The following is a 10,092-nucleotide window of genomic DNA, read 5'->3' on the forward strand; positions in this document are numbered from 1 at the left end:
GGTGCACGGTGTGCAGCGCTGCGGCTTCTGAATAAATGGACGGACTTCAATCTCTGAACTTAAAGTTCTTTTTAGATTTCGCCGTGATTTTCATGAATGAATGGACACTTCCTTGTATCTGAGGCAGGAAACACAGCCTTATATGGTGTTTTTGGGGTGGTAATTATGCTAATCTCCTCTCGCGTGCACGAGGAGCTGAATACGAACAGGTGGAATTTACGCAGCTCATTTACACACTTTTCCTGAAGATAGAAGAGTTTGTTGAATCTGAAGTGACATGTTAGTACGAACCCTTTGTACAAACAAAATAAGAGAAATTTAGGATAAGAATACGAACATGTTCTTGGATGAGGCCCATTGTGCAGAGTAGGGGTGCACTGAAAAATTGGTCCTTTTTGTTCGAGTACCACTTTTCTCTTTATTTGTCAGGAGCTGAGTAAAGATTTTATCTTTTGTCTTTTTTTGTAAGTAGATGGTTAAGTAGATAATTATGTTTGACAATACTCTGAATTAAATAAAACTTTAGCAACACATTACATTCTGTTTTATTTACTTTACAGAAGTGAGGAGTAGGGAGATGAACATAATGTTTTTGTGATACTGAGACTGGACAAGTAGATCATGACAAACTGCCTACTTCAAAAGTAGATCTTGATTCAAAAAAAGGTTGGGCACCCCTGTGCTAGACGCATGCCTGCCTGCCTCTGTAACATGATGGCTGACTACACTAGTCGGAAAAAAGAGCACCCTGAACGAGACACTTTATTTTGACTTAAAATACTGACATTCTGACTAATAAGGGTCTATTGGTATCCTTACCTCGGCTTAGAAAGCAGCAGGTGTCTGTTTTTCTGCTCAGATTCAGCTATCGGTGCATGATGCAACAGTTTACACGCAATGCTAATGCTACCGTTACTCTCTGGCTCCTCAGGAGAAGAGGAGCCAAATGGCTGGCTCACTGTTGCCAACTAGCGGTCAGAGGCTGATTTAGAACATAAAAATGAACCGTTGGCAGGAAAGTTGACATTATAAACCATAATAAAAAAATTGATACAGGGCTTTAGAGAATCGATACAGTATCAGGAAATGAAATACCAATATTTTTCAGTGTATTGATATTTTCCTATACCCCTACTCTGTACTGTCCTTCCAGTAGGATGTGCCTAAATAACCTCCAACAGGATGCATCTGTACAAATTTTCACCAAGAACTGGCAGTTTAAAATCGACRTCCAACACCCTACTGGGTGTTGTTGGCCACCAAGAGAATCACTAACAACCTTGGGCCACTGCTCAGGGCACCTCAGTGCGTTTGTGGTAAAGAGAGGGCATGGTGGCAAAATTACTATGCACATTTTGTTGGCCTTTGTAGCAGTAGCCTATACTGTACGATTTTTAATACAGAAGTGAAATGAGCCACAAGTAGCTACCGCACACACATACAAAACAAACAAACAAAAAGAGTTAGGGTCACTTGATAGAGGGAAAAGGCTAGGTGCTCAAGGACCTCTTGATGTCTGTGCACATTCATGACTGATGGTGACTTCTGACCCTGAGGTTCACTTCTTTAAGTGAACTGAACATTTTTCKTTAGAGTTAAATTTTKACATTGCCTGGCCCTTGCSTTCMTATGCAGTTCCRCTCAATTCTAGTTTCCCTTCACTGCTTTGTCTGGGATTTCTCCCATRGACAAAGATTTCTTCAGTAGAATTTTACCTGGGCCAATYRGAGAACAGAAGGCAGAGTTTTGAATGACAACATAATTTTTTATGCAGTCTGCTTGTAGTTTAGCAATGGCAGTGGAGGAAGTGAATGAAGCCAGTTCACATTGATATAGCTTCCAAATTAAACTAAATTTGTYTGACAAAGCCTCCATCTGTCATTTRCAGTCATCTCGGTACTTCTCTCCTCTCAGTAGGAGTTTTTTTTCTATTTGTAAGTGTGACCCTATAATGTTCTCTTCAATTCGATTCTACTTGGGTGTAGGTGATTTTCTATGGTAACTTGTGTCCCCAATCTGTGGGCGGTACAAATATAATACAAGTGCTGAAGCTGCTGTTTATCGTTGCTCATTCTGTGCTACAACTAACTATTGACATAAAAAGTCTGATATTTAGTTTGGAAAAACTTCTACAGCAAAACATTGCTTATAAATGCAATAAAACAAAACCTAAATGATTTTTTATGAATAAACAAATAGTTACTGCACACTTTATGCCTACAGTAGATTGTGAGTAAATGTAACGATTTTTCTTCCTTATGGATTAACACAATGAAAAGCAAACAAGAATGCCAATAGTATGTTTATTGCCCAAAATAAGTCAGACAGTTTATAACTCCATTAAAATACAGTCAACATTAATTACTAATTACAATAAAAGTGGAGCTGGGGGTGTTGTTTTTAGCCTGTATCACTACTAGCGATAGCCGCTAGCCGCTAACTAGTTAGTGTTAGGAACAAACATGCACAAAGGACACATCGGTACAAACTTTAAAAAGAAAAAGTAGAGTTTCACAAGTGAGACGTGTGTCCCACAAATTACATTTAATATCTCATTAAATGCATGAAGCACTCACTGTCTTCAGATGTCTCTGAAGTTTGTGAATAGTCCAGTCTACAGTAGGGTTATTCACAGTGCAAGCAATTTCCAGTTAGCCTCTTAGCCTAGCCTYCCTCACAGTRGAGCTGTCACACTGCATACGTCGCGGCCAACCATTAGCGACTGGGTAAATCAGATCAAATCATTTTAAACTTCATCAGAGTCCACACCTCCGGGAAGCAATTGCTTCTCAATAGCCGACAGTCCAGACCCTTGTACGAAGCAAAGCAAAAACAAGGGGCTGGATCTTACCAGGCTACTTTTGACATAAATATTGTTCAATTTTTTTTAGTATTCACTGTCCTTCAACATTTAAATCAGCTACAATGACAAAATGTCTACATACTTCTTTTAATCTTTTGGGAAAAACAATGAGCCACTGAGGAAMTTGATAAAGTCTTCAATTGCAATTGCAAGGAAAACCAGAAGAACCAGGTTACCTTGAACAGAATAAGGAAACCGAGACAATCAGCTGGAGATCTCTGGCTCTGCATACAGCTACTGTAAGCCACCTTTGTGGGTCCATTATCTGTGGAAAAGAATTCAATGACGGGTGCTGTGTAAAGTAGATGTCAAACAAGAGCACAGGAATGTGGGCACATTGTTTACCAGAGTCATAAACTGACTCTAGGGACATTTGTATGACAACACATGAATTAAAACGAAATAAAGAAAAAGAACTGACATAAATTTATACAAAAAAAAATTAAAAGTAGGCAGGATGAGTTGCTCCTGTGAAATGTTTAGACAACAATGATCTGCCAAAAGCACTTGCATACTGACAATTCAGACTAATTTTCTCATCCTCTGCCGCCTTCTTTCTTCTGCTCATCAGTTTTTTTCTGTCAGTACATTTTTCTTATTTATCACTTCMGTCTCTCTACACCCCTGGCACTTCATATTTCATCTCTCACTCCAGATTTACAACAGAGACAACTTAAAACAGCCAGTCACCRTGAAGGCAACATTCATTTTAATCATGGCCTTAGAAAAGCTTTCAACAAGGGTAACTTTGTTTTGGGAACTTTCTAAACTTACTCACATCATCAATCTTAGATGAATGACTGTGGTGGAAATTTAATTTGGGTTATATGAAAACTGTCAAAGAGAAATAGCATTTATTATTCAATGTCTGATAAAAACATAAAAAAAATCTTTCTCTGTTTCAGTCATGCATGGGCAATATTTTAGCAGGTATCCCTAAGAGCTTGGTCTAAAAGGCTTCCAGGTAGACAATTATTAACTGGGGTTTTAATCAGAAACAAGATCAAATTAATCAGGTCTTCGTAAACGAGAGATATTTATAGACATGGTAGTTGTAAAAATAAAAGAGAAAATATACAATTCAATTCAGTTTATTTATATAGCACCAAGTCACAACAACTGTTGTCTAGGGMWYTGTACATAAAAAAAAACATTAAATCTAAAGAAGCCAGCAGGCTGCGTCAAATCTTTGCTTCGTCACAGTCTCCCATCCTGAGCAGCAGACCGGCAGCAGTGGAGAGGAAAAACTCCCCCTTAACAGGAAGTACACACAAGTTCCTTTTTATTTTATTTTTATATACAGTCAAGACAAAAGATAAAGAAGCCAAATAGGTCATATTGCTTCAGTTGCATGCCCTGTGATGGACATGCAATGTTAAAGGTGTACCCTGCCTCTCACACAGCGGCTGCTGGACGCAGGAACTAGCTCCCCCTGAAAACGAAATAGTATGAAGAGAACAAAGCAATGTTTTGTTTGTTTCCTATAATCTCTATTGCAAAAAAAATCTGTTCATAGCCARTATTTCTTCTTTTTATTCCTACTTTGTTACATTGTGATCAGTTAGATAGACAAAGTGCCATAGCATAGTTGAAAATGTTACACTCTTTTGCAAACCCTCAAAATCAGATGGCTGGCTCAGAACTACAGYTTTGTTGATCTATACAGAAATACTTTGTTCTTTGTTAATATTAAATTTTTTTTCAGTTTTCAAACAGACATGAGTGAATGTCTTAGAATGAATCATTCTTAAATCTGCAACATTTGTGTTGCAGAAGTCAGTATACAGCTTTTGTCAGACCGACAGCTCACTTATACTAGAGGTCAGACAACAGTCATCTCCTGTAGGTCCTATTTGGTTTCCTTTGTTTCAATCCTTTGTGTCATTATGGGATGAGGCAGCACTATGGCTCAGTGGTTAGCACTAATGCCTCAAAGTAAGAAGGTCCTGGGTTCAATCCCATGTTTGGACCTGGGATCTTTCTGTGCAATTTTCATGTTATTCTCATGCTTGTGTGAGTTTTCTCTGTGTTCTCCAATTTCCCCTTCRGGCCCAGGCTGCCCTTGAAAGAGAGATCTGTGATCTCAATGGGATTTGCCTTGTTAAATAATAGTAAATAAAATGTTTTTCCCTCATGTCTTTACATATTCCCTCCCTTAGCAACTTGTACCTTGTTGTGTGTATTGTTCTCTGTACTTACCCTTTTGGTAAGTGACTACCTATTATTCTGGAAAGTTCTGGGCTTATGAGGAAATTGYAAGACTGGTGTGAAATAAAGAGGTGTATGTCTTGTTATATCACATTTGCACATAATGGAACCACAGTTATAAAAAAACAAATGCTGGCATTCGTTCTTTTGACAAGCAGAAGACACTTATGAAGGCTTTTTGGAAGAGAAACAAGGTGGCCTAAGCTCTCTTAACACCAACATGCCTGGAGCAAAGTTAATATACAGTATTTCATATGCCTAATTATAAACTTTGCAAGGCTTATAAAACTTTCAGTACACCCAGAAGCCCATATTCTTTAATGCCTGTAAATTGTGACTTTGGGATATTAAAAATCAGAGTAAAGTTGCACTTTAGACATGTTTGTTGGTTCACATAACTGCAAAAAATGAGCAAATCCTCTCTCTTGTTGATGATGTTGGTGATTGTGCACAGAAATTATGGGTAGAATTTTAAGAAATAATATCTTTAGCTTTTGTTTCTCTCTTGCTACCAACAAGTTATAGTTAAAGACTTACTAAAAAGTGATTGTATGAATGATAAAGTGTGTTACACATTTCACCTTCAAGCAAAGTCAGGTGTGGCATCAAAGTGCATACAGCTGAAACCAGATTATTATGTATGCACTGTATGAAGACATGCTACATGATTTAATGGTACACAGTGACAATTTTCTTTCATTATTTTGACAATAATGTTTTTTCTTATTGTGTGACATCAAACTAAAAAGGTCAATTAGGATTCCTCAAATCATTTGTTTTATTGCTAAATACCCAGATATTAAAGAACTTTTATAATTCTTTAAAATGAAATGATAAATGGACTGTGCACTTTTTTACCATCCAGTCTACTCAAAATACAATCTGTGTCCTAGTTTACCCAGCCACACGCACACTCATATACAGCACTCTACTGAATATTTGATTAAATCATTCTATAGAGTCTAATCAATCCTTTAGATTGCATTCGTACACTGACAGGTACAGGTAAAGGTGCTTTATTGGTYATCAGTGTGTGTTTCCACACAAGGATGRAATTTGTGCTCTGCATTTGACCCATCCACACCCAAGTGGAGCAGCAGGCAGCCATGTGAGRCGCCCRGGGARCAGTTAGGGTTGGGTGTCTTGCTCAAGGACACCACAATATGTGGGCATGGCAGGGAGTCAAACCTAAGACTTTTGGGTCCCAAGCCGGCTGCTCTACCATTACACCACAGCCGCCCCATCAGAGGTAGGTTTAATGTTTTGCACAGGGATCCTTCAACATGTGACTACATACTGGTGGAATCAAACTTTTGATTCTCATGAATAACAACTGCTTTAACTACTGATCCACAGCCACCCCCAGTTAGTTTCTTTAAAGTCACAAGTTTACGAATATGTATGATTACTATGCCTGTAAACATTTTGGGTTTAGGTTGAAGTGGTTTATTATTGAGGTGGCAGTATACTGAGATCCTGGGGTGGGGTGGGGGCAAGGCCAGGGTGTACGAGCTTTGTCAAATCAGGACTTTCCATACTGGCCTCATGTCTAGACTATAGTGATCAAGACAAAATTATAGAAACAATTTAGAAAAGACAAAATACCCATAGCTGTAACTTGAAGTTGTCTAAGAGAGTCATGCCAGTGCGGGCATATGGAACATTGTATGGGTGCAGGAGAACAACTCAAGGATGAAAACAATAACACAAAAAAACTATTTAGAAAATTATCCAAGACTGCCACAATTRCCTTATCACTAAATGAGGTTTTCCAAATTTGTTGCATCACAGCCACATTCTAGTACGTCATGTAGGTTGTGTTACAAAAAGTGTACAGTGTGAAAAAAAGGGCTTAGTGGTTACATGTTGCTTTTTTAAAAATKTATTCAATGTCAGTTTTTGTCAGYTGATAAGTGATTGTTTTATTTTATTTTTTGCATAGTTTGTGTACATAAGACCAGGCAGTGATGGCAGTGATAATGACCAGGCTTTTGCTACACTCATTAAATGATGACTTTTGCATCTCCTGTATATGTGCAAAAATGACTCACTCAATAAAGCTGCATTTATATAAGTGTAAATGAYGACTCTACTAGAAAATATCAATCCCCCCAACCAGCCAACAGTCTAAGCATCTATTTATCCAGATKACCCACTTTTCTTTTCTAGGTTTTTGGGGAGCTGGTGCCTTTTCAAGCCGTCATTRTGTGAGAGGTGGAATACAACCTGGACAGGTTGCAAGTCCATCACAGGGTCATTTAGAGATGAGACAAACAGCCATTCCCTCTATAACTCAAACCTAGGGACAATTTACAGTTACTGATTAAACTAACATGCATGTTTTTGGTCTGTGGGAGGAAACTTGTGCACAGGAAGAACATGTAAACTCCTCACAGGAAGACTGGGAGGCAAACCTGTGACCTTCTCGCTGTGAGGCGACAGCTCTWACAACTGCGCCGCCGTGCCGCCTACAGCTTGAGCAGACAGCATCATTCATGTGTCAGGTTGAGTCACAGTCTGAGTTGCTGTCTTTGTGGTAATCAGACCATAGAAAATSAACATCTGTCTTAGTTTTTAAAATAACTTTAGTTATATTCACATATAATAAAATAAAATAAAAAGAATTATCAAATTTCTGTATCCACACATTTTGCAATGCATGTTCAGCCATCTATCTCACATGCACTGGGCTCTGTCTTCCCATTGTCCAACACACACAGTCATATTGGCCAACACATGTCCTCATTCACCATTTCTTCTGTTACTCCCCCGTCTCTCCATCTTCGCTCCCTTCCTGCCGTGAACATCAATGGTACATTAGTGTCATGCTGTGTGTGATGCATCCACTCATTCAAAAGAGAGCATAGTCAACTTMTTGTGCTGCCACATGCACATAAATGTCATCTGTTTGCTCCTACCATTTATGTTTTTCTTTGTGAGTTTGGTTGTCCTATTCACCCTGTCTAGTTAGTCAGATATTGACTGCTTGGTCGCTCCTCCTGGAGGGAAATGAGGGACAAGAGACCAATTAAATATTTATGGATCAACATCCATTCAAGTGCTTGGCAAAAAGCGAGAGCCTGTGACCGGAAATCTGACATGACTTGTTTGTGAACAACATGCAGCAGGAGAGTTGGAAAGCTTGTCTTCTATGTACTTAAATCTGTGTGTGTTTTGTGCTGCTTGTGTTAGTTGATGATTGGATTATAACAGGCTAATTTTTGGGCCCAGACTAAATCAAATTTCTCTACATAATAGTGTGTTCATTTTATTTATTCCAGTGTTTGCTATGTAACAATTTATTTTAAAATTGTCTAATTTAAGATTCCTATAGAATACACTACTCCTGGCCTTTGAGGGCCACTGTCATGCATGTTTTAGTTCTTCTGATTCAACACACCTGATTCAGTGATCCTTTGTCCTTTGCTTGAGCTTTATGATCACCTATTCATTCAAATCAGGTGTGTTGGAGCAGAGAATCCTCAAAAACATAAAGGATAGCGGCTCTCAAGGACCAAGATTGCCCACCCCTGGACAAATCAGTGCTTTAGATCACATTCATGGGACACATATCATAGGCAATGAAGAGTTCAGTGTCTTCCCCAGGGACACTTCAACATGTGACTGAATAGTGGTGGAAAAGAACCCCCAGCCCTCTCATTGTAGGACAACTGCTCAAACCACTAAGGTTGACTCTTAAGCCCAGTTTCCACCCATGCGCCAGTATGCTGTTCACCTTGGTTCAGCCTCAGCCAAATGTCTCCTTTTCCATTTCTAACCGCAAACTCAGAACCACATCTGAGGTGGTTCTAAGCAAGTAGAAGCAAGTACAGCACAATTATGATTTTGATGTCAGCAGACTTCTGCCAGTGGATTAGCTCTTGGATTGATTGACAAAGAAAAGGTGTTAAGCTTGTTTTATGCTTCAAATCACACATCTTGTTCCCCCTGCTGAGTGACAAAAAGTTGGACATCTATTTCCTCACCAAGTATTAAGGAGCTGAAGACATGGTGGGCCATAAATTAACATAAATCCTCCCTCTGCCCTCACACAGCTCATATAAGTAGGAAAGCAACAATAATGATGGCTGAATATTGTGATTTTTTTTCACTCAATGATCAGTGTTGTGTTGGGTGAATAGTCTGCTGGGAAAATGTGTTTTTGAATGGTGGTGCTGGAAAAAGAAAGTGAAAATCAGTTGCATGCTCATGTTCAATAGGTTCAGAACAGCTGCTCTTCTAGCTAATTTAAGAACAGGCTTCAAACTAAAAAAAAATCATTTTAAACAAAACAACCAGAAAGGAAGATCTGCTCTGCCCTGGAGAGGTCCAGCTCGTCAGCCCTCCAGCAGGGCTGACGAGCTGGACCGCAACTGAAACACTGCTGTTTGCTCCTCAACAACAAACACACCCACRAAGTTCTAACCAATCACACACTCCGAGCCGCACATCCACGTCAGAATTCTGACTGGGGACAATGTACATGACGGCTGTCACCAAGGGATAGCAGAGGGAGAGCAGACTGAAGTTGCGCAATTTTTTTTGTCACTCAGCAGGGGGAACAAGACATGCAACTAGAATTACAAACCAACCTTTACTTCTCCAAATTTATTACAACTTTTTAAATTGAATTTTTAGCAACTTGACATACAATATTTGTCATTCGGAAAATGAAAATGAATTATTAACAGAGAGGAAGAGAAGAAAAAAATCTTCCTTATATTAAAAAAATCAAATTGAACACATATGATAATAAATGTAAGCTGTCCCCTCCCCCAAACCCTCTAACCCCCCAACCCCGAATACCCCCTGATCTAGGTTCTAGCACAAAATAAACATTTGGCAGAGATCCAGTCCCTGCAGCATACAATGTTACATTTATTTACACACCCACCCCTCCACATGAATTTCAGAACAGCAATAATATACATATATACACACACACACTTGCAACAAACATACATACAAACAAACACGCACACATAAAAATAAACGTAAGCTGCCCCCCCTCCAAAACCCTC

Source organism: Austrofundulus limnaeus, unplaced genomic scaffold (assembly GCF_001266775.1).
Source record: "Austrofundulus limnaeus strain Quisiro unplaced genomic scaffold, Austrofundulus_limnaeus-1.0 Scaffold1062, whole genome shotgun sequence".
NCBI lineage: Eukaryota > Metazoa > Chordata > Actinopteri > Cyprinodontiformes > Rivulidae > Austrofundulus > Austrofundulus limnaeus.